This window comes from Callithrix jacchus, chromosome 1 (genome assembly GCF_049354715.1).
Source record: "Callithrix jacchus isolate 240 chromosome 1, calJac240_pri, whole genome shotgun sequence".
NCBI lineage: Eukaryota > Metazoa > Chordata > Mammalia > Primates > Cebidae > Callithrix > Callithrix jacchus.
In genome coordinates this window covers 120,948,407-120,976,097 of record NC_133502.1, presented here as the reverse complement: position 1 = coordinate 120,976,097, position 27,691 = coordinate 120,948,407, and the positions used below count along the sequence as shown (strand labels likewise).

Here is a 27,691-nt window from a genome sequence, read left to right as displayed (position 1 = left end):
GAAGCCTAGCTCTGAGGCTGACAGGGCCTTAGCAGATCTCCTGCCCACCCTCCTTTTTTTTTTTTTGAGATGGAGTTTCGCTGTTGTTGCCCAAACTGGAGTGCAATGGCACGATCTCGGCTCACCGCAACCTCCACCTTCTGGGTTCAAGCAATTCTCCTGCCTCAGCCTCCCGAGTAGCTGGGACTACAGGCGCGCACCATCGTACCCAGCTAATTTTTGTATTTTTAGTAGAGACAGTGTTTCACCTTGTTGACCAGGATGGTCTTGATCTCTTGACCTCGTGATCCACCCGCTTCGGCCTCCCAGAGTGCTGGGATTACAGGCGTGAGCCACCGCGCCTGGCCCCACCTTCCTTTTAAACACAGAGCAGAACTTGAGCTTGGAGCTCAGAGTGCTCAGATTTCATTCGGTTGGTTTGTTTACATATTTTGTTTCAGAGTGACCTCTATTTATGGAATGTGATACTATGCTTTTTAAATATATGGAATGCTATAAACTTTCCTTTGAAAATATGTGTGTTTAAATTAACTAATATTTCTACTGTGCTTACTATGTGACAGACCTATTCTAGGTTGTTGACATGTGCTTATCTGTTTAACCCTCATAACAATCCTCCAAAGTCGTTGCTACTTTTATCTCCACTGAATAGATGAGAAAACAGAGGCACAGAGGTTAATAAGCAGCCCAAGTTCCCCCAGTTAGCAAGTGATAGAGCCAGAATTCAAATCCAGGTAGTCTGATTCCAAAATTGTATGCTGTGAGTTGATCTTTTAAAAATATTCTCTATCCTGTGGTTCAGTTGGTACATGCCCATAGCAAAAATTATGAAGGTGGTACACGAATGACTGGACTTTGGGAAACAGTTATGTCCTCTTTTGTTGATTAGGAAATTTGGTTTGCCCCCTGGTCCCAGGGTGACCTTTCACCAGACTCACCCACATGTATTTCTGTTCATGCCAGAGAGTGGCTTGCCTGCTTCCTGCATAGAGCATGCAGCACTCAGGAGCAGGAACTCCAAGCAAGAGTCTTCTATGTGGCCATAGAGGGCAGATGTATTTGTGAGAGATTGAAGAAAAAGAGAAGGGGCTATAGATGATCACATGGGAGTGAGTGAGTGAAATGTGTGTCTGAAATGTTTATCTTCAGAGATGTCCTCCTCCTAGAAGCTTTGGAGCTGTGGGCACCCAATCAATAACCTGCATGAGGCTCTTGCCACCCACACACAGTGCCAGCTAGCTCCAGCTGTTCCCAGGCCCTCTCTGTTGAGAGAAATTAAATGGGGCACCCTGATAGCAATCCACTGATTACAAATAGATATTTCTGCACATTTTGTTTTAAGACTTTCAGCCCTTGGAATATCTTATGTAGACTACTACTACTTCCATTTTTACAACAAATAAATCAAAAATAAATTTTCTCTTGAAACTTAACTAGCATAGAACACTCTGGTTTCTTTGTTAGGCTGCTAATGCTATTGGGAAGCTTTTCTTGATGAGATTATTGTAGCTTTAAGGCCTATATTCTGGCAGGGAACAAAATCACTTCAAGGATCAATGGGTTTGAAAGGGAGCCTTTCCTCAGTCGGGATGTACTGACTTTGGCTTCCTTTAATAGGAAAAGCAAGTCTTTCTGAGTCTCTGCAGTCCTCAGGCCATTTTGTTCTTGCTATATCTTTTATGGCTGTGCTGCCTAAGAAAATGGGAATAAGACTAGTGGTGAAAAAAATGCACAGAAGAGTCTCAGACTCATGTTATTCAATGCAACATTATTGGGGGTGGTTGGGGGTGCGAAATCTGTATTCATTATTGATGAAACATAGGAACCATTAGTCAACAGACTGGTATCTCTTAGTCTTGTTACCTTCATCTCCATTTCCTGGACAGTGAACCCAGTGAATCCTCTCCTATTACAATTTTCCCAGTCAGCCAAGAAGATGATGTTAGTTTTATGTTCAAGGAGTTTGTTATTGTTCCTCTAAATAATTAGAAATTATGGGAACACAGCTTCTCTTTCCCAATATTAAGAAAGTGTACATATTTAGGCAATAGATGGCAGTGTTTCCACAAATTTTAATATTGCAATAGCTCTTAGAGAAAGCTTAGTGTTCAGTTCTTCTGTAGCTTGCCGTGATCGTATAGTGGTTAGTACTCTGCGTTGTGGCCGCAGCAACCTCGGTTCGAATCCGAGTCATGGCAGGAGGGGAGAAGGTTTTTGGAAGAGAAAGAGACTGATCCAAGCTGTACTGTGTCTAAACAACATTTGCAACCAGACATGCAATCATGAAAATCAATAAAACAGAAACCGCTACGAGTATTTTCAACTTTAGGGAGATGACATATGCAGAGTGACTTTATTAATGCACTAATCCTGTTGCAAGTGTGTTGTGTGTGGGGTTTTTTATTTGCATTGACGGGTAATATGATAAAACTGGAGTGTAGTGGGCATGTAATTATTATTAATTACAACTACTTAAGCTCTGCTTTGAGCAGACTCGTCAAGTCTGCTTGCCTTTGAGCCTTGCCAGGGCTATACAGTAATAACAACCCTGAATTATTTGGAAAGATGTCAGCAGTAGATGTGGAAATCCTGTTTAACCAGGCATGAATTGTTGTTAGGAGGGTTTTTTTCAGGATGACAGAGAGAAAATGAACTGTCCCTTATCAGTAATTGCAGGAAACATTTTGTTTCTATGATATGAACTGGCTGCAATTTAACTTTCCTGCATCATTGGATAATGTACGAAGCCAGTTGTTGCTCAAAACGAAAATCTCTGAAGTGGGCATTTGGGTCTGATAAAGGGCATATTATAAGTAGACAATGGGGCTCAAACAATAAATAATGTCCATATATGGCAAAAAAAATTTAATGACATTTTCCAAAAGACTGGGGTTTGTATTATAAGTGGTTAAATGTTGAATTAATGTGAGAAACACAGCTTTAATGGGCCTTTCTCCAGGACTTAAAAACATGAACAATACAGCCTGCAAATGTCAACTGTAAGTGTGTTATAATGAGGTTTTACTGCTCTAAAATTATAGCCCACTATGTTTTAAATAAGGGGTCACTAGAAGGTGCTTTTTAATGCCCCTAACCCCCATCTCACAGACAGCCTAGCAAAAATTCGTATTTGTAATTTATGTAATACTAAAAATATTTTCAAATAAAAATATGTGCAGAGAGTAGAAACAGAATCTATCAGGTTCTTTCAGAGCCAGCAAATTCTTAGAAGTAATATTCTAGAAAAACTGCAATAAATATCTCTTCTCCCTTTCCAAAAAAAAGATCAGTCTCTGATTATGGACCCAAAAATATTGGCCTCAGAGTATTATGAAGTAAGTGAAACGTGCTTCTTTCCTCTTTCAATACTCACTTTCAAGACCATGTTCTACTCTGAGGTCTCCTCCTCCTGAATATGGCGAATTCCCCAGTCCTCACTCTTTGCCTATGTCTCTCACAAGTTCTGCTTCCCTTCTCCAGAGAGTTTAACCTAGGTTTTGCCTCAAGTCTGCAAGTCCTTCTCAACTGCCTGGCACTAATACTGCTTCAAGAAGACAGATGAATTGCAATTGTTCTTACATTAAAACAGAATAAGCCCATCCATGGTTGTTTGTATTTTATTAAGAGGGTGAAAGTGCAATGAATTTCTCATTTGAAGATGGAGATTGTGTTGGTTACAAGCTAACAAAAGAACATGTACTGATTTAGAGAGAGTCATGTACCCAGGGAATGGGTGTAGTGGAGGCTCAAAAAACAAATGGAACTAGGGAATAAAAGGTGACCAGAACAGACTCTCTACATCTCACCCCATGTTTCTTTCTGAATGTTGCCTTTATTCTCTGAAACTGACTTCTACATGGCAAGAAACATGGCAGCTGGCAGCAACTCCTGCCTTTTTTATCTGAAGCACTGCCTCCAGCAGGAGATTGCGTTAGTTACTGGTCAAAAAATACTAGGGAAGGATCTGATCAGCTTAGCTTTGGTCAGGTGTCCATCACTGGACCAATCAGCTGTGTACGGGATAGAGTTACGTAGCATAGAAGAGAGCCCTTCCCTTATCTTGAGGCCAGTCTCAGAGTGAGGGCATGGCTAGTCCTGGAGACACCTCAGTTGTCTCCCTCAGAAGCTTTTCCCACTGCACTACTCAAGCACACCATTTGTTGGCTACTTCCACCAACTCATGAGTTTAGTTGCCAAACTACAACATGTTTACTGCCTCATGAAAAAGAAAAGCAGTGGAGGAGGGGAGGTCAGAATATGACAATTAGCCTGGACTCAACTTTCAGCATACGGACACAGGGCAACTGCTTGGACCAGGGAAGCACTTCCTGTTTTCTCTCCTCTGTCTTGCCAAGAGAGGCCTTTTTCCCCTGGATGACAGTGCCCCCAACTTAGCTAGGAAACAGCACAAAATATTCCTGTTCTGCCAGATAAATCAACTTGAATTTGGGCAAGTTATCTAAGCTCTCACAGGAAAAAAAAAAAAAAAAAAAGTGGGGAGAGGGGAGATACTACCTTGAGAATTAAAAGAATAACATGCAAACAAACAAAAGCCACTTAGCACAGGAGCACATAATAGAAATGCAACACTGGTGCCTAGCAGGCATGCAACAAATCAGATTTATTCTTACTATTTTAAGGCTGCCATGAGCCCTCACCCACCATTCACCCTCCATTGATGAACCCTCTAGAGTAAGTTTTCCGTTAGGAAAAGGACTCTTCACCATTGATTTCAGAAGTTTAAAAAAATGTGATCAAGTAGACTACAAGCCAGGGGTAGCAGAAGAGTCAGGATCTACTGAGTGACCAGATCCTGTTCAAATGTACAGTCCTGCCTGGCTCACTCTTCATGAGTTTATTGTGACTGAGTGTCATAATAACCAATGGTTATTTTCATCAACAAAGAGTTTGATGGTGTTGGGTTTCCTTCTTGCTGTTGTTAAAATGTGTTTTTACTCTAAAACCAATACAACATTGAGTTCATTTTCAGAAATGTTAAAACCCAAGTTATGAAAAAAAATTCTAATTTTGAATTACATTGAGAAATTATCTACTTTTAAATTTTGTAGAATCATTTGACAAATATCTCAATGGCCCCATTATTTCTATGCTCCTATTGCCTGTATTTTATACCAAAGCCAATACTTGCTCAGGAAAAATCAGGGGAGACTGATATAATCTTTCAAAAACCGTCTCTTCAAAATATCAATTATAAAGCATTTCAGGACCAGGCATGGTGGCTCATGCCTGTAATCTTAACACTTTGGGAGGCCAAGGTGGGTAGATCACTTGAAGTCAGGAGTTCAAGACCAGCCTGGCCAAAATGACAAAATCCCCTCTCTACAAAAAATATAAAAATTAGCTTCTCATGATGATGGGTGCCTGTAATCCCACTACTTGGGAGGCTGAGGCATGAGAATTACTTGAACCTGGAGGCAGAGGTTACAGTAAACCGAGATTATGCCACTGCACTCCAGCCTCAGTGACACACTGAGGCTGTGGCTTAAATAAATAAATAAATAAATAATAAATAGCGAGCATTTCAGGGAAAAGCCAAGCCATTCTCAAACTTTGTTTGTTCCTTGACAACTCTTTAATGATGGAACATTAGAAAAAGAACAGAATCCCGATTTTGTCACATGGCTTTAACAACTATAGTTTTTGCCAGTTACACTGTCATACCCTGGATTTATTTACTCAAATTATAACATCATTTGCTCATTGAAAAGTCAGGAAAGCTCTTTTTTCTGCTATTCCTAGGAGTCAACTACAATGGCAAGAAGAAGTCTTAATTCACCTGTTATTTTATGTCCCTCACGTTGGTGTAGCTGCAGTCAGTGATCTACTAGAGTTTGTTTAAGAAAAAAAAAATGTTTACCCATGTAACTGTAATTGAGTACCGGCATTAAAACTCCAGAACCACATATGCTTGCTTTATTACCATAAGCTATGGTTTTACCTAAATGCCTCTTTCTTTCTCGCTTTCTGCAATACAGTGGGTCAGAGCTATCTTCTTAATCTCCATTAACCTATTGAATTGGAGAGGGTTTATATTCCAACATTTTCTATGCCTACATTTTAGTGAGCTTTCATAAATAAAAGAAATTAACATTTATTTTTCTGATTAAGTCATAAATTGAATTCAAAGTAAATTTGTCATAAAATGAATACTTTCTTATTTAAAAACCAACATCTATTCCCAAATTATGAAGAATGCTAAGTGGTTTTTTTGGCAATAAAAAATATGCCAATGCATAGAACGTGATTTATTAAACTAGAATCTGAATGGATGGAATTCACTTTCAGGGAGTACTGCTGGCCAGAGAGGTTGTTGGAGCAGCGGTGGGGGAGCGAGCGCTCTTGGAGCAGCGTGGACCCAGGAGTGTCAGCTGGTGGTGACTTTGCGAAAAGAAAGTGCTTACCCACCAACAGCTGCTGCCATTTCACCCTCAGGATCTGAGCATTGAGGGATGATGAAGGGCCTTCCCCCTGTAGCTCAGCCATGGGCAGCATCAGACACTGACAATTCTGCCGGTGCTCCTACCTGCTATAAGGTGTTATCACTTATCTAATAAATCACCCTTAAAGGCTGAAGATTTGTTAGCATGGCCTGGAAGTGTGGGCCTTCCAGGGAGAAAGATTCTGACAAAAGCTAAATCCGAGAGAAAGCTTTTCTAAAGAGACCTGGATTCAGATCCCGTTTTTGCCACTTTTGACTCCTTGACTTTGGACTTGACCTCTTTGTGCTTTGGTTTCTTAGCAAAGCAGGGAGATTACATGGGTTAGATTAAGGGGATGTATATCTGGTGTGAATCCTGATGAACACTACTCCCCTTCCTTTCCTTTCCTTTCCTTCCCAGAGCCATCATCTTTGTTCTATGTTGTTTGCGTGGACTTCCCAGCATACCAGAATCAACCAAAAATAACATGCCTTGGGTTAAGCCACTCTGATTGGCAGCAGCTGTAAGACGCGCATGTCTTCACCTAAGCTCTGTCATTTGATTGCAGGTCATGAGGCCACTTCCAGGGTGAACTTGTGTGTTCCCTGTCCAAAGAGCCAGGCGGGAGGTCCCGGTCAAGACGCCCCATGATAAACGAAATTGCCACTAGATGGCGCTGCTTTTTGTCGTTCACAAAGACCAGGGGCTTTTTCTTTCTTTCTTTTTTTTTTTTTTTTTTCCCCTCCACGGATTCCTGGCCCAGGGTGTCAGCATCCGGGATCCTAATCTTAGCAGACCTTTCTATTTTCAGCATATTATCAAGATCTGAGGACCAAAAAGATCCCACCTACAATCTGGGGGAATTACCTCAACAGTGTTGTCTGTATCCAGAGGTGATTTTAAAAGAATATGTTGTATTTGAATGTCAACGTTCAAAGGCTTTGAGGCAGAAAATTCCATTTCAAAAGAAAGTGTGATTAATGAAGCAACATAAATCCCGTAGAGGCTGGAGCAATTTCAGAAATCACACCCTACAAATCAAAGAAGCAGGTTTTCTACATCCTCTCTCACTTTCTCTTGTTCTTATTTCTGCACCATCTCGACCTTTCCTTCCTTCTTTCTCTTTTGCCGTTTCTTCAATACACATACTCCCAATCTCCAAAACATAAGGGACTTGATCAGAAATCCTAGATACAGCTAGCTTCAGGCTCTGACCTGAGCCGTTTCTCCTTGTTCTTCCCCAAGGAGATCTAATGAGAGTTGAGGCTGTAGCAATCAACTCACACACCTCACTAATTGCTTATAAAATGGACTCAAATTCTGGAACTCCATTTGGCCTAGTCTTAACATGATGTCTTCCTTAAAGAAAATTCTAGGCCAGGCATGGTGGCTCATATCTGTAATCTCACCACTTTGGGAGGTTGAAGTGGGAGGATTACTTGGGCCCAGGAGTTTGAGGCCAGCTTGGGCAACATGGTGAAACCCCATCTCTAAAAAATATATAAAAGCAAGACATGGTGGCATGTGCCTGTAGTCCCAGCTACTCAGGAAGCTGAGGTGGAAGGATCACCTGAGCCTGGGAAGGTCGAGGCTGCAGTAAGCCATGATCGCACCACTGCACTCTGGCCTGAATGACAGAGTGAGATCCTGTCTTAAAAAAAAAAAAAAAAAAAAAGAATGAAAAAAAGGCTGAATGAAAGATTAATGTAGATCTAGACCTTTTCTAGAAGTGGCAGGGGAATTTTCTCCACAAAGGAGAAAGTTATCTAAAAATCCCCTTTAGATATTTCTCTCTCTTTCAAATTTCCTACTTATACCAGCTGCTAAGTGAGCTGCTTACTCTCCTCTGAGTTCTCCAACCAGTGGCTCTTCTATTAGCTGTCTCCACTCCTGCATCCATTCACACTCCCATCCCATCCATGAACATAAACTCTCTACTCCTTGTGCTCGGAATACTCTCGGCACCTCGGAGAGGGTGATCGCCACCACCTAGTCTATGTCTGCTTCCAAGAATGAGGTCCTTATCCAGAGTAATAATGTATCAAATTGTGTAGTGTAACATAGTGGAGTGTAGTCCAGTGATTGAGCTTATGAACTCTGGTGCCCAATTCCTGTGTTTAAATTTAACATCCATCAGTTACCTGCTGGGTGACTTTAGGAAAGTTACTTGGCCTTTCTGTATCTCAGTTTATCTTCATGTAAAATGTAGATGATAGTAGTATCTACCTAAAGGGTTGTCATGTGGACTGAATGAGCTAATATAAGCAAAGCACTTAGAAGAGTATCTGGTCCAGAGAAAGTACCTTACAAATATTCACTATGAGTATTATTATTTTTATTACTATTATTGTATGCCACACATAAAGATGGGTAAAGAGAATATAAGAATGAACAATATAGTATCTTTGCCTCTGTGGAGCTGTCAGGCTCAGGAAAGAAATGGTTAAGTCAATCAGTACTTGCAATTCATCATGATAAGATTATGGAAAAGAAAGCTACAAGTATAATAAGAGTATATATAGACATTTACCCCCTAGTTGAGAATCTAGAGAACACTCCTTTTTGATGCTGAGACCCAAAAGGGGCCATGGAGTAGCCCCTTTCCAGAGACAGCTAGCAAAAACACACATCTCTTCTGGCTTTTATGCGATAGGCACAAGCAGAAAGGAGGGAATCTTCTTCCCGTTTCTGCTGGATCTCAGTATGGCTCCCGTGCAGTGAGACCTGAAGAGAACTCAGCTCCATTTTGCAGCTTGAGAGCTTTGCATCTTCAGAAGCTGTAAGAGGCTCCCCAGGCAGGGAAGGAGGATTATTCCTGAGCAATGTGACATGAAAGGGGCACATATCAAAGCAGTCAGAGGAGGAGGATACAAATGAATTTATTTTTGAATGTCCTTCCAGGTGTTCATGGGAATATTCAGGCATGTCTTCAGCTAGAGGAATGGTTGGGGGAAGGGCAGAAGTTTGGTAGGCTTGATGAGCTGGTTGGGACAGAAAAATATAAAGACAATGAACATTGGGAAAGTAAGGTTTTCTTTTTTTCTGCTTTTAAGGAATCACGAGACATCCAGTTTGATCGGTTACCAAGCATATATTACGTGTTTGCATTGTATGAAGCACCATAAAACATAAAGATGCAACAATGAAAACAAAGGTTCTCAATAAGCTTGCAGTCTATAGGAGAAAATAGACATGCAAATCAGTTCAGTTATAATCCAACAAAATGTGTCATAAAGGTATGAGAAAAGCCTCAGGGGAATACAGAGGAGAGTATGAACACTGTAAAGGCATGCCACATGCATCTGGCCTGTAGAGCTCACAATGCGGGAAGGGCTCAGAGTGCAGGATGAAGACAGGGAAAATCATGGAGTGATGAGTAAGATGATCATGCTATAAATGGAGGGCTCCGTTTCTTTCTTTAAGCCAAGAATTGCCATAGAAATGTAAGAATCTTCTTGAGTAACAGGTGAGGACGATTTGGGATCACTCAAAGGCAGGACCACGCCTTCATTCTGCCAGTTACCTGTGTCTCCCACACATTTCCAAAAAAGGCAGAGTAAAATGAAAGTAACTGAATAGAGATGGAAGAAGTAAAGAAAAGAAGAAAGGACATGGACCTATGAAGAAAGGTAGCTCTTGTCAAACTCTCCAAGGAAGACTCGTTTTTCTTCCTTTAATCAAAAAGAAACCTTGGTGAGCTTCTCCCTAGAGCATCTACTGAGGTGCAGAGCCGAAGCATATTTCATTCAGTCAGTCATTTCAACGATCATTTATTGAATGCATATTATATTAAGGTGCTACTCTATCTGTTGGAAGGAAGATGAATGAAACTAGGCCTCTGTAGTGAAGTAGCCCATGGTCCAATCAATCAATAATCATAGTACCACAAAATAGTGTGGTAGTACCACAGTTTTCGGTATGCTGTAGCAGTCCTGCAGTTTGAAGGAAAACAAATGACTGGAGATTAAAGTGGTGCCATCTAAGCTTCAGTGAATACCAAAAAAAAGAAGAAGAAGAAGAAGAAAAAAGATGTAGCAATGCTTAAATTTCAATCACACTAAAATTCACATAGGCAGAGAAAATGTAGTTTCTTATATATGTTTCTTTATATATGTCTCAATCACTTCTGTCTCTTTTCCCCAAATCTCTATAAGAGGGCATCAGGTGCACAGCTGGGGCAAGCAGCGGGGCTCACATGATCTTGTAGAGAGTGAAGTGAGGGGTCAGAAACCACACAGTGCCCCTGTTTTGCCCTCAATTTCTGCTGGTACAAATACTAAAGGCAGGACTGGCAGACCTTGTGTGCCGGCTTCTCTCACCTTGGTCAGGGTCTAATGGCCCTTCCTGGCTGACTCAGCCTCCTCATTCTGGTTCTCTCTGAGAACCTTGTAGAGCAGTACCACTAGACCTGTCTGTCCCCAAGCAAGACTAGTTGACAATTCATCTGCCCCGAGTGCTGTGGAATGCCAGGTGTCAGCCACACCACAGAGAAACCTACAGCTGAGCAGTAAAATGAAATTCCAAATACTTTGACTGTCCATGCCAGCAGCTAAACCCAAGGCCTCCTGCAGGAATCAGGCACTTGAGTACTTCCATTTTTACTCACTTATCCTTCCTCGTCTCTAGACCAAGGAGGGGAAATTGGAACAGAGCTGATCAATTCACTTTCCACCTTTTCTTGCCATAATTATCCTCCTAATGTCACCAGCATAGAAGAAATGGGCTTCCCTTACCCCTTCCTCTTCCTGCCTAGATGTCCCTCTTGTAAAATTCTGTCTGGTCCACCAGATATTTCAGACTAGAGCAAAACAAAGTTTAAGAAATCCTTTCCCTCTCTATAAAGCCTGTTTTGCCTGCCTATTGTCTTGCTCAGAATGTTAAGAACCCACCCTCAGAGCTCTGCCTTTGAGTCAATAAGACCCACAGCTCCAGCCTCTGAGAGTAGGCAGTGGAACAATAACTGAGGAAGGAAATTAAACTCATGTCCTTAATATCTGCAGAGTGCGTCACTTTTAAGATAATAGAATTGTATTTCTTTGTCTTCTAATTGGGTAGTCCAAGGAATGTCGTTCTGCAGGTCGCCCTCGGTAAACTGTGGCAAGTGTTTCAAGCTCAAATATGTTTAGGGAATGCTGAGTTAAACAAAGGTAAATAGGTTTGTTTAATGTGAAATTGTCAGAGCCTTTAATATGCTAATATGTTCTGTGAATTCCCATATGCTGTTTCCCAAACTTATTTGACCCTGGAATGTTTTTTTCACGTCTCCTAGAAACAGTGTTCAGCAGAATATAGCAATGGAAAAGGCTGAAAATCCCTTGACCCTAGAATCATCCGTTGCTGCAGTTCTTCTTCTGTAAGGGAACAAAGACAAGTGGCTGGGGCACAAGTGTTGCTATATGTGATTTGTTTCCCATGTAGGCCCCTTCTTTACTCCCTTGGGCCTGTGCTTATTTTTTAACTTAAACAGCCATGGCGTCGGTGTTATGAGTATGGAGTACCTGGGGGTTAGGCAGTTGGAGACACTAGTGCTTCTCTCAGTGTAAACAAGCAAGCATACCCAGTCCCTACCCCTTGCCAAAAAAATCGAGAGATAAAAGGACCAAATTCCGGAGCTTCTCTGGGAATTCTCTGGTGGAGATGCATGCCGACCTGGGTTGCCCTCGTGAAGGATGGGAAGTGGATGATGGGTCATGGTTAAGGAATGCAAAATAAAGATCTCATGACTTTCAATGTAAAAATCCATATGGTGTTAGATTACTGCACAGTTCCCCACAATCAGAAAGAATGCAAATATTCCCTGCATGGCAGGAGCAAGGAAAACAGAATCTGAGTAGACAGAAAATTGGGATCAACAGGAAAAGTTCTGGCCAAACTACTTTGCAGAGAGTATAATGATCTTCAAATAGGTTCCCTAAAAGGGGCATTACCTAAGAAAAAATAATCTAAACTCAAGGGACATAGATGAGTTTTTAGGGAGGACAATGATGGATGAGAGGAAATGGCAGGAGAAAACTATAGACAGCCAGGATAATGGGGCCAGTGACCCTTTTACCTCTTCAAACTTTTCTTCTGTCCTGTGTAAATAGAGAAAAGGCCTGATGTCATGTAAAGTAAAAAAGAGGCAAAAATTGATATTTCATGTACAGCAGCATGTGGGCTGAAAGTATAACTCATAAAGCAAAAAATCAGTCCTCTTGCTCATATCTGTGTGTAAGAGCGCTTGATTTACACGTGTAGCTTTAGCACAAGAAAACATCTGAGCACACAGGAAAACAGCACGGAGTTCTGGGGTCCCAGAAGAATTGGATATTACTGGCCACTCCCTGCTGCCATGGATAGGAACTATAAACCATCCTTAAAAATGAAGTAGAAGAATATTTTTTGCCCCTGACCTGATTACCACTCTCAGACTTTTCCTCAAAATAAAACATGATGTATGCATTATTTTCCAAGTCAATCAAAATTAATTAATGGTAGCACTCTGAATTAAATTGCTAAATATTGCTACTGGCATATGGCATCTTTTTTTTTTACAAAAGGGTCTAATAGAGACAGAAGTGATCACTTGAACTGTTATAACTCCATATAGCTCTGAAAAAATAAAAATAAAAGCTACCTATATCAAGGCTGTTGTTATTGAAAATCCCGAACTGTAGGAACACTTCATCTTCCTCTAGATGGAGGCTGGGAGCCTCCATGTGCGTCATTGTTTTACGTGCCCAACATCCTCCCCACCCTTCTTCCCCCTTTCAACTTCCCCCACAGCGCAGGGCTATGGCTGGCAGGGATAGGAACACAGCACTCTACACCCTCCTCAGTTGCAGTAGTGGTCACCGGATTCTGGTTGGGCGGATTTTGTACCATATTCTTCCAGCCAAAGAGATTAGTCCAAGGTGTGGACATATGACCTATGCTGAGCCACTCTGAATTCTTCCTTGGAGGGTCTTGAGTGGAAAGTGAGAGGATATTGTCTCAAGACTGGCCTTTTCAAGATTTGGTTTTTATAAGCCTGTTGGCCTTTAAGCCTTATTGCCTTCTTAAAGTAATTTAAGCTAGATGCTTTTCATGTGCAATTGAAAGACTTCCGACTAATACAGGGGCCTTGGAGGAATGAGAAAGGAGCTTACTTTTTTTTTTTTTTTTTTTTGAGACGGAGTTTCGCTCTTGTTACCCAGGCTGGAGTGCAATGGCGAAATCTCGGCTCACCGCAACCTCCGCCTCCTGGGTTCAGGCAATTCTCCTGTCTCAGCCTCCTGAGTAGCTGGGATTACAGGCACGCGCCACTGTGCCCAGCTAATTTTTTGTAATTTTTAGTGTAGACGGGGTTTCACCATGTTGACCCGGATGGTCTCGATCTGTTGACCTCGTGATCCACCCGCCTCGGCCTCCCGAAGTGCTGGGATTACAGGCTTGAGCCACCGCGCCCGGCCAGGAGCTTACTTTTTTTTTCTGACTCCATAAGAATATACAGCAGGCACAGAAGCACCAGGCCAGAAACATCATGGTGAGGAAACATGGACTCCAGGATGTTCAGGGAGATTATGGCCTTTCGGGAAGAACAGCACTCATGGGCTGCTAATAATTAATGAATTTCAGCTCAATATTCTCTAAGGAAAAGTAGCCAATAACCAGAGGCCTGGTTTCTGGGGAAAAGGCAGGAAGGTTTCTATAAGGATCTGACAGTCTGAGGCCTGATGGGGAGCTGTTAGTTTCATTTTCCTGGATCAAGGTCCCCTTTGCCATGTTAACCCTGCATAGCATGGTGGCGGCTTCCATTTTAAAATGTCTTTTTCTCACTAACTGAGCTAACACTAACCTGTTTATATGATTATATTAGAGGGAATATAATTACTTTTTCAGTACTTTTTAAACTTCTTGTGACTGCATTAAAATGCATAAGAGAAACTTTTGGTCAGAGTGAAATGAAGTGCTAGGTAGAAAAGCGAGAAAAATAGCCCTCAAGGAAAAAAAAATAGCAATTCTAATTCTTCTCTCATGGATTATCTTTGGAGTCTTGAATATCTATTAAAATTTCTGACATCTGTAGATTTCTGCTCAATCATAAATCATGAAAATATAGACGAATTGGGTATGCTTTGGTACAAAGAATATGCACTTTCATTGAAAGTGAATTCTATAAAGGTGTATCAAAGTGAATCTGTGCTGCTATGCAAATTAGCACTGGGCCAATTCTAGTGTGGCATCCTTTGCTTTGTTGAAATGTATCCAACTGTGATGGATCCACTGTCCATTGGTTTGTAGCAGGTAATTTACATTTGTCAACTTTCATTTGTATGTAGATAAGATAACTGACAGTGAAAGCCCATCTTCTTATCTTTCTCAATGGAAGAGTTAATCTGATTTACCATTTTCATAATGTATGCTCTTCGTTCCTCTTCAGTATCTTCAATTCCAGGTAGTTTTTTAGTGATTTGTTGTGTTCCTGCTTTTACATCTTATCTCATGAAAGAACATATACACTCTGTTAAATTAGATCCTAGGGCTCCTAGCCCTCCTAAGCCTTTCTCTACCATGCCCCAAAGCATCTCATCCAGTAACTAATATTGATAATTATTTAACAAATCTGTATTGAGCCAGACACTGTTCTAGGTCTTAGAATTTAGAAAATAGATGTTCATTTCAATGAATGTGATTATTATTTATCTCATTTAATATTTGATAAGAATTGCCATCTGGAAAGAAATGAAGAAAAACAGGAAGGAAGCAAGGAAAAAAGGAACCTGTCTCTATGAATGCTACAGTTTTTCACATGGTATACATGCTTTTTTTTTTTTTTGCCAGAGACCCAGAGCTTTTAAATAATGTGGTATCATTTTGTAACAAAATAGTTGAAGGCAAGATGTGAAAAAGAAATCCATGCAATTTACTTATAATTAACTGAGTTTAAAAATGAAAAAAAAAATGAGTTACTCTCAGTGGTGCTACTGTTGAACTGTCATCTAAAAGCTTATATAATTAGTGGAAGCATGTTAATTGAATTATGGCAATTAAGTCAGCCTTGAGACAAGAGGGTCCCTTCTGATTGAAGAGACTGTGGTAATTCTGCAACCCATTCCCCCGATAGAAAGTTTCAGGACTGTGTCTCATCCTGCCCCTTAGTATTTTAGCTATGCTGGGGTAGCCAAATCTTGATTTCTCTGGTGTTAATTATCCACTTTGTGGGTTTTCTGGATCCTTGAATTCTTCTCCTCCTTTCTACAAGTTTACCGGGTTGACAGCAGGAATGGTAGGCTGGAGCCATGAAGAGGCCATGTCATTTACATTGGTTGTTTTTACTACCAAATATCTTCATCAGTAAAAGATAAGGAGTGGGAGGAAGTGAAAATATTTTGAGGGAGTTGGTGTGGAGAAAATGATTATCTTTCCACCCTTTCTTTAATAGCATCTTTTTTTTTTTTTTTTTTTTGAGACGGAGTGTCACTCTGTTGCCTAGGCTGTAATCCAGTGCTGTGATCTCAGCTCACTGCAACCTCCACCTCCCAGGTTCAAATGATCCTCCCACCTCAGCCTTCCAAGAAGCTGAGATTATAAGCATGTACCACCACGCCTACTAATTTTTATATTTTTAGTAGAGACAGGGTTTCATCATGTTGGCTAGGCTGGTCTCAAACTCCTGACCTCAAGTGATCTGTTCTCCGTGGCCTCCCAAAGTGCTGGGATTAGTGTCGTGTGCCACCTCACCCAGCTCTTTAATAACGTCATTGTTGATTGAAGTGTTGAGAAAAGACTGAAGCCAGAGTTCACATGAGTTTGGGGACTGTTTGGGGACTATAATTGTTCACGTTAACCCCTTTTTACAGAGGCTGCAGAGTGAGCTAGCAGCATGTATATCAGATCATGTCCCCAACCTGATATTAATAAATGAAGTAGCCCTGGGAAATTTCCTTCCTCTCTCCACAACTAATTTACTCTATAAAACAAGAACACTGCAGTTCCTTTAAACTACAAAATTCTACACTTTTTGGTCTATTCACAAGCTCAGGTTCATGTTTTCTGGGGTTTTGAATATGGATTGTTATTGTTACACATCCTGGGGTGACAAAGCTGCGTGGGCAGTGTGTGTGCCAGCCATACCGATGGGATGTGGAACAGATGCCACCGAGGACTGTCAAAGTGTCAGTGTTGTGGATACCTCCAGAAAAAGAAAGCAAAGGAAAAGCCAACAGGGAGAAACGGGTGGGAGGACCATACTGAAATGTCTGAACAAGTGGTCCTGGGGAAGTTCTGTGAGCTGGGCCAGCTACATAACATGCAGGTCTCAATGCAAACTTAAAACATGGCGTCCCTTGTTCAAAAATCAAAAATTTCCAAATGGCAACAGCAGAGCATTCAACCAAACACAGGACCCTTCTAAGTGCCAGGTCACATGCCCATGAAGTGGGCCCTGTCTGTGGGCATGGTTGGTAGGAATTAATCCTGTTTCCAGGGGTTGGAATCACAGTAACCTCCCCTCCCTGGTCCCCTGAATCTGCAAGGCTCACTTCAAGTCTGCTTTTCATTCAGTGCTATGCTTCTTTCTTGCTTGCTTTTTTTTTTTTTTAAGAGTGCTGCTAGCTGTATAAATATTTTACAGTTCCCCTATGAAAAGTTTCCAAGGGGCCCATGTTGAGGGAAAAAAATCTTTGAAAGGATTTTTTCCATAGCAATTAAAACCTTTCAAAGCACCGAGAGCTCCCCAGTCCCACTTTAGTGCAACAAAACTCCATTTTTTTTGCCCAGTTTGGATGGCTCTGGGTCTGAAAATAAGCCAGCCTCTTTGTTTGGTGACTTTGTGGGTTGCCGATAGACATTTGGAATTTAAATTCATTAGATACATGGCAGAGCTGTGGATGGAGCTGGGATGGATTTAGAAATGCTGTGATCAAAAACTCTAACCCCTATTTCCTGTATCTCATTTACTGAGGTAAAATGACTATAAATCAACCTAAAGCTCATTTTAGCTCCCCAAATGAAGTCAAATGTACACTCTGACTTATGCATATACCATTTTTAGTTAACGCACCAATAAAAATAATTGTGCAAGCCTAAATTTGGAAGTGTTCCCAGCGTTTATGACAAAACTTAATAAAGCCAGGCACATTGAATGTAATATGGGAATTTTATTGAAATGAAATTAGTCCATCATGTAAGCGCCACGTTTTCCTAAGATTTCTTGGACTTCATGTGAGAGCTCTCCTGGGGACCGAATAGGGTCCTGCAAAAATTCAAGCCCAGTCTGAAGAGACACAGCGTTCACACACAGACTCTGCAGTGGGTAGGATGGTGCCCTGAGTTTCCATGCAAACCACACACTTCTCCAGGTATACCCCTACTCTCTTCACCCCTGGTCTAAGCAGCAGATAAATTGTTGTGGTTTACTCAACACACAAGACTCCTAGAGAGATGGGGGTGGGGGTTCATTTGTAATTCTAGTAACAGTGGTATGTGCCAGAAACCTATTATGTAATTTCCCTGGGGAAAGAGCGTGGTAGAAGCCATTGTGGATGTTCGTATAGTTTGGTTGCTGAACTGTTTTTTAGGCATGAAAGCCAGGGGGCTGAGAGATGCTTTTTTGGCTGCTCACAGGAGGAAGCAATATTTATTTCTTTTAAATGTAGGATTGAGGGTAGTGGTGTAGGGACAAGAAGATGTGAATAAAGAAATTCAAGTTCTGATGTAGGTTATATTTCATGTACAGTACTCCTCAGACTTTAATGAGTACATATACACTTCCTGGGGTGCTTGTCAAAAAAAAAAAAGTTACTAGGCCCTACCTCAAGAGACTTTAATTTATGACACCCAGAACTCTACCTAAGAAGCTGCATTTTAAATAATACCTCGGATGATTTTGACAGAAATAGTCTAAGGATCTCAGTTTTAAAAATACTTCTATCTGGGCCGAGCGCGGTGGCTCACGCCTGTAATCCCAGGACTTTGGGAGGCTGAGGCGGGTGGATCACGAGGTCAAGAGATCGAGACCATCCTGGTCAACAAGGTGAAACCCCGTCTCTACTAGAAACACAAAAATTAGCTGGGCATGGTGGCGTGTACCTGTAATCCCAGCTACTCAGGAGGCTGAGGCAGGAGAATTGCCTGAACCCAGGAGGCGGAGGTTGCGGTGAGCCGAGATCGCGCCATTGCACTCCAGTCTGGGTAACAAGAGTGAAACTCCGTCTCAAAACAAACAAACGAACACACAAAAAACTTCTATCTTGTTAGTCATCAACAAGAGCAAAGAAACTTCAGTATCTTTAATAAATGTTTGTTTTTGAGGTGTCACCATGTGCTAAGCATAGGGGAATGTCTTCCAGCCCACCTACTTCACTGCATTTGGACCACCATCTTGGTAGGTGTCTAGCTTATTTTTTTTAAAAACTCAGGGGACAGATACAGTTATGATGAATATGTTCTGAGAAATGCATCCTTAGGCAATTTCATCATCATGTGAACGTCATAGAGTGTGCTTATACAAACCCAGATGGTGTAGCCTGCTATACACCTAGGCTCTATGGTATAATCTGTTGCTTCTAGGCAGCAAACCTGTACAGCATGTTACCATACTGAATACTGTAAGCAATTATAACACAATGTTAAGTATTTGTGTACCTAAACATATCTAGACACAGAAAAGGTACAGTAAAAAAACAGTATAAAAGCTTTAAGACTGAGCGCAGTGGCTCATGACTATAATTTTAGCACTTTGGGAGGCCAAGGTGGGCAGATGATGCAGTCAGTAATTTGAGACCAGCCTTGCTAATACGGTGAAATACCATCTCTACTAAAGATACCAAAAAAAAAAAAAAAAAATAGGTGGATGTGGTGGTGCACATCTGTAATTCCAGCTACTTGGGAGGCTGAAGCAGGAGAATCTCTTGAACCCAGGAGGTGGAGGTTGCAGTGAGCTGAGATCGTGCCATTGCACTCCAGCCTAAACAACAGAGAAAGACTCCATCTCAAAAAAAGAAAAAGGTTTAAAAATTAGTATAGCTATATATGGTATTTCTCATGAATGGAGCTTGCAGGACTGGGCGTTACCCTGGTGAGTCGGTGAGTGAGTGGTGAGTGAATGTGAAGGCCTAGGATTTTACTGCACACTAGTGTAGGCTTTATGACGACTGTGCACTTAGGCAACACTACATTTATATCAAAGTTTTTTCTTTCTTCAATAATAAAGTAATCTTAGCTTCCTTGTAACGTTTTTACTCTGTAAACTTTATTTTGTAAACTTGTTAACTGTTTAGTAATAACGCAGCTTAAAACACACATTGTATGGCAGTACAAAAATAATTCTTTATGTTATCATTCTGTAAGCTTTTATCTGTTTTAATTTTTTTCTTTTATTTGTAATTTTTTTTGTTAAAAACTAGGACACAAACACACACATTAGCCTCGGCCTACACAGGCTCAGGGTCATCCCGTCACTGCCTTCCACCTCCACCTCTTGTCCCACTGGAAGTTCTTCAGGGGAAGTAGCACACAGGGAGCTGTCACCTCCTATAACAATGCCTTCTCTGGAATACCTCCTGAAGGACCCGCCTGAAGCCATTTTACAGTTAACTTTTAAAAGATAAGTAGAAGGAGGTGTATTCTAAAATAACAATAAAAAGCATTGTAAATACTAGGCGGTAGGAATCTTTCAGCTCTGTTACAATCTATGGGCCATTACAGTATATGCTGTCTGAGGACCTAAAAGTTATTATGTGGTACATGACTATATTTCGTGGCTTTGTTCGATGACCTGTTTTAGTGCTTAATCACCATTGCTGTTAAGACTTTTTGTTCTTAGGTTTATACAAATTTCTTCTTGCTGAAATTCAAGCCCATTTCTCTCTGGTTCTTTTTCAGAAGGGATAGAGACTATCTGACTAGATAGTGTCTTAATAATAATCCTGTATACATTTAAAAGACGTTAGAGTTATCTTCCCTATTAACCCACAGACAGACAGATTTGCTCATGGTTCAATGGCCAATTTCCATCTGTAAGGCTTCAAACCATTAGGTCCAAAGATGGCAGAATTCGGCCTGTACCATACATGGGTGCTTCCTCCGATTACCTTCCCCAGACCATCTTGGTGGGACTTGAGGGATTTAAGGGGCTATTTTTGGACACTGACATCATCATTTCCACAGTCCCCATGGAGAAAATAATTAGCTTTTCGACTTTCTCTTAAATGCAGTTCTTTCTACTTCCCTTCATTTTCACTAAGCTTCATGTCTCTAATTAACAGAGTATAAAACCTCTGGAACTCTTGGGCTAGAACAGAAAATAAATTGGAAAATTTAAAGGGATATTGGACAATGCCTTTTCCTCATGATGACAGCATTAGACAGCCTCTGAGGTGGCCTCCTGCTATTCACACTTTGTGTAATCACCTGCCTTTGAGTGTGAGCAGGATCTATGACTTGTTTCTAGTTGATACAATGTAGTAAAAGTGATGGAATGTCATTCATGTGCTTATGTTATATTGTAACATAGTATACGGTATAAGTCATGTGTTGTATGTTATGCCTCATATAAAAGACTTTGTTTTGCTAGCAAAATTGCCCCAGAGACTCTCCTTGCTGGCTTGATGACGCAAGTGATCATGATGAGAAAGTCCATGTGGCAAGCAACCAGTACTGACTGATTATCCTTAACAGTTCTATTCCCTGTGTCAATAGAAATGAGAAGGAAATGAATGAGTCTGAATTTTAAATTCATCATTTTCTGTGTTCATTTGTGGTGTGGGTCTGTGGTCACTGAGCCAAACACTGTAGGCCCCTCTAGGAGCTGAGGGCAGTCTCTAATCAATAGCCAGCAAGAAAGCAGAACCCTCAGTTCAGCTGCAAGGAAGTAAATTCTGTCAAGAACCCGAGTGAGCTTGGAAGCAGGTTCTTCCCCATTCAGGCCTGCCGGTGACAGTGCGGCCTCTCTGACAACCTGGTTGCAGCCTTATGGGATCCTGAGCTAAAGACCCAACTGAAGTGTGTTCTGATAGCCTGCCTCACAGAAACTGTGAGATAATAATTGTGTGGTGTTTTTTTTTAAGCTGGTAAATGTGTGGTGATTTATTAGTCAGCAAGAGAAAACTAATAGAATAGCCATTTGATTTGGCTTGTGTGGAAGTGTGTAGGGAAGTATACAAAGATTTTTTGAGAGAAGACCTCCCAAGAAATATTTAGCCTCAGTGTCAGGCTCAATAAAGGACCTCATATTTATATACTTGTAAATATTTTGGACCATGCTTAAGATCTTCTATAACATTTGTATAAAAGCTAGTTTCCCTTTAAGATGAATAATAAATGTAAGAACAATTGGCATTTACTGAGCACATTCTGTATGCTTTGGAGTGCTTTGTATATACTAATTCATTTAATCCTCTTAACTGGCCCGTAGATAGGCACTATTATGAACTCTGTTGTACAGATGAGAAAGCTGAAGCATCAAGAAATGAGGCCATCTACTTATGGTCATAAAATATTAAACAAAATTTCCAAAAAAAAAAAAAAAGAATAGAAAGTGAGAAAGGCTTTTGGCCTTGGTATCCAGTTATGTCCAATTATGTTTCCATGTATCTTCATTTTTTTTTTTTCTGAGATGGAGTCTCAGCTCACTGCAATCTCTGCCTCCCAGGTTCAAATGATTCTCCTGCCTCAGCCTCCTAAGTAGCTGGGACTACAGGTATGCACCACCACGCCCAGCTAATTTTTGTATTATTAGTAGAGATGGGGTTTCACCATGTTGGCCAGGCTGGTCTTGATCTCTTGACCTCATGATCCACCACCTTGTCCTCCCAAAGTGCTGGGATTACAGGTGTGAGACACCACGCTCGGCCCATATCTTCATTTTTAGAATTCTGTCTAGAGATTATGCAAACGGGACATGACATGTGCCTCACTAGACTTCCGAGAGGGCCTATATAAATTCCTCAGCTATTTTCACTAACAATTACAATAAGTACTAAGTAGACATAAGTGAATCCTTTAGTAAATCTGTAGAGCTGGAAATGGAGATGTTCAAACCCTTGAGCCAAATAGGATTTCTACAGGCACACTCAACTGGACAAGTTATTTGCATGTTATTTCTATTTGTTTTGATGTTTTCACTGTATTTTTCATTTTGTTAACATTAGTTTGAGGTAGAAACAAAAGACTGAGCCTGACATGGTCAGTGGATGCACCACTTTGTGGCTCTCTTAGGTCGTGCTGTTTTTATGCATCCTGGAATGTTATTAAATTGCCTTTGGAAAAATAGCTGTACCGTGTCCCACCTGGTAAGAAGCCTATGATTTACCTTTTTTCTACAGGCCTTAAATGTAATCAAGCATTCCCAAATTCTACTTGCAGCCTTGTTATTTCCTTTGGCCTTAAGAACCCCATTCAGATTCAGCCAACATGTTTTTAGTGAATGCCAGGAGGTAATTACTAGTGTCTTCACTTGATAGATCAAAAAAATCCTGAGACTCAGAAAAGCAAAATTCTCTGTGGTTAAACAATTAGGAATAACCAGTGAGGGACCTGAAATCAAACTATTCTGTTTCATGCTCAAGGCCCTGTTGACTATCTAACAAACAGAGTGCTATGTATTCCCTTTAAACAGGTTCTTAATGACAAATGATCATGAGCTGGACCATGCATGCTTACCCGCACTCCTCATTGTGGGGCATGCAGAAAAATGAAGTAAAATTATTTAAATTTGCCTGATAGTGTGGCCCAAAATGGTGAGATTTTTAAGCTCACTGGGAAGGCTCCCACTGCCCCAAGTGTGTCCTTCATTGCTATCTATGCCACCGGAGACTTATTCCATTGGATCTGTAGTCTTTGTGCTCCTCATAAGTTTTATTATGAATCTAACAGATGGAGAGAGCACAGAGCATGATGGGAAGGCAGTTCAGAGCCACCCAGGGGTTCTTTGAAAGCCTCCTGAATATATTCTTCCAGTTAGAGATGGCCGTGCCAGTTAAAGAGGTGTGATTTGAGGGAAGGAGGAGGGTAAGTTTGTACTGTGGCTCTCCTGGAGTGGGCAGGGCTGAGCCCTGAGGTGGAGGTGCCTTTCCTAGAACCTTGTAACCAGACACCATCCCACTTAGAGGAGTAACTGAACTTTTAGCCTCCTCTGAACAAATATTTTTTTGAAGCTCTTAAATAAAATATAAAAGCGCCCTATCCCCACCTCTACTTTTGCTTTGTCCCTGGGTCTAGTTTAATTATATATCCCATGCCCTGAGCACTCCCCTCTGGGGAGTGTTTCCACAGTCTGTGTCTCTTGCATCTGGGGAATTGGAGAAATTCTTCCTTCTCCCCCAGAGGTGGCCTGGAGCAAGTCACCCCACCTGCAACTCTCCTCTGGGTCCTGCTCATGCCCCACATTCCAGATCACGTTTCCTGGAAGCCCCACAGCCGATGAGAAGAAAGTAGGACTTGACTCATGGGGAATTTGCGAGGATGGTAGGGAGATCAGTCACAGCAGCAGAAGAACGAAACTTCATTTTGAATCTCTTACACCCGGAGACAATAACCCTATTTGAGCACTGCTAACTCATTCCTTAGCTGGTAGGTCTTCTGGCACTCTCTCAAACCATACCCATTATCTCATTTTGCTTTATTCATTTGTTCAGTGACATTTCCTGAGTCCTTACTGTGTGCCAAGCACTACTCTAGGTATTGGGGATACAACAGTCAATTGGATCCCTTTCCTCAAAACATAAATTGTTCAGTGAAAGAGTCGGACACAAGGATGAGTGATTACAATCTAGAACAATACATTATGTGGGAACGCATAGGACAATCTAAGACCATATATAAGTACTGTATTGCTGCATAACAAATTAACTCCAAACTTGGTAACTTAAAACAATAAATATGTATTGTCTCATACAGATTCTGATGGTCAAGAATCCAGGAGTAGTGTAGCTGGGTGGTTCTGGCTCAAAGTCAATCACAATATTGCTGTCAAGGTGTCAGCCAGGGCTGCAGTCATCTGAAGGCCTGGATGGGGCTGAAAGATCTGCTTCCAAGAAAGCTCACTTGTGTGGCCGTTGGCCTCTGTTCTTTACCACATAGACCTCTCTTTGGGATGCTCACAGCACGCCCTGCCCTCCCCTCCCCACCAAAACAAGCAATCTGAGAGAGAGGAAGACAGAGGGAAACCATGGTGTTTTTCATACCTAGCCTCAGAAGTGACTTCCCATCATTTCTGCTGTATTCTATTGGTGAAAGACCAGCCCTGATACACTGTAGGTGGGAATTACACAGGGCATAAATACCAGGATGGGGGTTTATTGGGGACTGCCATGGAAACGGTCATCCGCATTCAGTCTAGATGCATGAGAGAAGGACCCTAACAGAAACCAAGGCCACAGAAGGAAAAGAGTTCAAGCCCTAGTATCTTTCCTTAGTCCATGAAGATACTGACCTTTGCAAGGTGTCAAAGATAACAGAACTCTGACAGTAGACTAATCTCAGTGACTGATTATCCTTCACAGTTATATATTCCCTGTATCAATAGAAATGAGAAGGAAATGAATGAGTCTGAATTTTAAATGCATCATTTTCTGTGTGCATTTGTGGTGTGGGTCTGTGGTCACTGAGTCAAGCACTATAGGCCCCAGAGCACAGGAGAGACCTCGTGTTTAGGAAAGTGGGAGCTGTTTTGTGTCAAAAATAGTGGCATAGGGAGGGTGGTGCTCCCCAGGAGAGCGGGAGAGCATCTACCAGAAGCCCCAAGTGCATTCTCTTTGTTTATAACCTTCAACCTCTTTGTTTTCTCTGAGTCAGTCTTGAGTTCCTTCCACCACAATCGGAGGCAAGGCTGATTTTAAAGTACTTTTTCATTTCCCTATTTTAAAGTACTTTTTTCATTTCCCTTTTATTTTTCAGAGATTACCAGAGGCAAAGATAATCATCCTCTGATGAACTGTAACTTCCCAAATCTCCTAACCTCTTCTACCTTGTTTATACTAGCTTACTCTGTCCTTTGCATTAACATTAGGGCCTTTCCAATAAATGATGCAAAATGTAAGACAATTGATACACAGTGTAACAGGGCCCAACAGTAGGACTCAGGCAACTGAAATATTGGCTACAATGGGACAAAATATTAAAATATGGAGCTATGAAGTAAAATGCAAAGATTGCAGACATACAATATCCGGAATCTGCTTGATCATTTGGAAAACAGATTTTTTGGGGGGAAAAGTTTGTTTTTGGAAAATGGTAGGTATCAAGAAAGAAACTCAGAGAAAGGTAGGATTGTCTCATGTTACTTACTGTATTTTGATGCATGGTTTAATTTTAAACCTTAAAATGACTTGACATTGTTACAGACGTTAGAAACCTGGCCCCCACCCCCCATATCCGAGGGCATAAAAGACATTCTTGTAAAAGACACAGTGTATATGAAAAGGTTAGCAGTACTTAAGTTTGGGTGATGAACTTTGATTAGTGTTTCAAATTATGATATGAACATTCATCTTTTGCTTTAACATCAGGTTTTAACATTAATTTTTCATATCCTAAATCCCTAATTAGTTATTTTTCTTAACCATCTGTTCTTTTAAATGTTTATAATACCTTTTCTTATCAGACTGAAGATATTAATTATATTTCAAGTCTAATTATATATTAACTTGTTTCTTGATACGTAAGTTCTCTTTGTGTGATTGTTGATTTGCCTTCCTCCTTTCCAGCTATGTTGTTTTAGAGGAAGAAGGTACTTAACTTTTTTTTCTACTTTTTCAGTATAAGTGGGGAAAGGTGAGCTGTGACATCGTCGGTATTCTAGTGGCTGACCTTCAGTGTTGCTGCTCCCCTTTCCTCACGGGGCACTGCCCTGTCTTCTCTAACCCTAGAAGTACTCCCTTTAAAGAAAGAGGCTCCCTCCCATCCCCCATTGCTGCTGCCTGGGCCAGGGGTAAAGGATGGCATGGGCAGTCATTGGCATTCCTAGATGTCCTACTGTAGCACTGCAATCCAGCCCTGTGGCTGGTTGTTTGTGAACCCTCCCCTGCTCCCAACACCCTTTATCTCTAGGCAGGGAGCACCAGCTCTTTGCTGAGGCTGCCTTGCACCTGCTCATAAGAACAGATAGTTCAATTTTCAGGAAATTTGCCAGCCAGTTGTTAAACCTAGCTATTATTAAAAATTAAATTGTATAAGCTTATAATTAAATAAATTATATCAAAAAGCAAGCTAATAGATACTCAAAACTCATCACTTCCTAGTTATTTGGCTGTATGTTATTATTATTCATGTTATTGAGGTTATTTATCCATGGTGGAAGTGTTTACAGCCTGCATGTCAGCAAACACTAAACATCTGAGCTTCTTCCCCGCCACAGAACTAGTTGTTAAACATTTGCCAGCGTATCACCAGGCACACACTTTGATCACTTCCCAATTTTGTGGCAGTACTTGAACCAGACTGGCTGGGTTTCAACCCAGATTTTGCCATTTACTGGCTATATAACTTGGGTATGTCATTTAACTTCTCTGTGCCTCAGTTTTATCACCTGCAAAATGGGGATAATATAGCAACTATTTCACAGGGTTGCTACGAGGATTTAAAAAATGATATTTATGAAGCACTTTTAAAAAGTGCCTGAAACCTAGTAAGTACTATGTATTAGCTAAATAAAAAAAATAAAAATTATTCTAAGAACCACAGTGCCCACTTTGATTCTATCACAATTGTTTCTCATCTCTCAAAATCCATTCTACTTTTCTTCGACAGTAATAAAACATCATGACCATTCAAATTAAAGATAAGACTTCTCAGCCTCCCATGAATAAATTCTGATCAAGTGATATAAACTAAAGCATCCAGGAATTAATCTTTAAGTAACAATCTTTAAGTTGGCAAATTCTCTTTGTCCCCTGTTTTTTTAATTCCTTCTTCTATCGTGGTCTCTGAAATGTGGGTGTGATGGCTGGAGCTTTAGTCACCATATTGTGCTATAAGGAAGGAAATCATATCCTAGGGATAATGGAAATCTGAACATACAAATATGTAAAGAACCAGCCATAGTTGATGTCAATAAAGATGTAAAAAGTGGCTGAAATAGGTTCATGGTTTAGAATTAAAATAAAGACATACAGATTCAGGTGTTAGAGGCTTGAGAGCTAAACTTAGACTCTTAATCATCTTCCAGTTCCAGATCCATGAGGCCCAGCTTCCATGGCTCATGTTCTTGGATTTTTGGAAAATTCTGTGTCTCTTATTGCATTGTGCATCTTTATAATATACTTTGACTACTAGAGCTAACATAATTGGCA

General features: G+C 40.9%; 1 protein-coding gene and 1 non-coding gene across 5 annotated transcripts in view; both read left to right on the top strand.

Moving 5' to 3' along the window:
- The window catches only part of NFIB (nuclear factor I B), a 448,899-nt gene that overhangs the window by 91,241 nt on the left and 329,967 nt on the right, over window positions 1-27,691 (top strand). The window lies entirely within an intron of this gene.
- Window positions 2,127-2,198, top strand: TRNAH-GUG (transfer RNA histidin (anticodon GUG)). The gene has a single exon. It is a non-coding gene; the product is annotated as a tRNA-His (tRNA).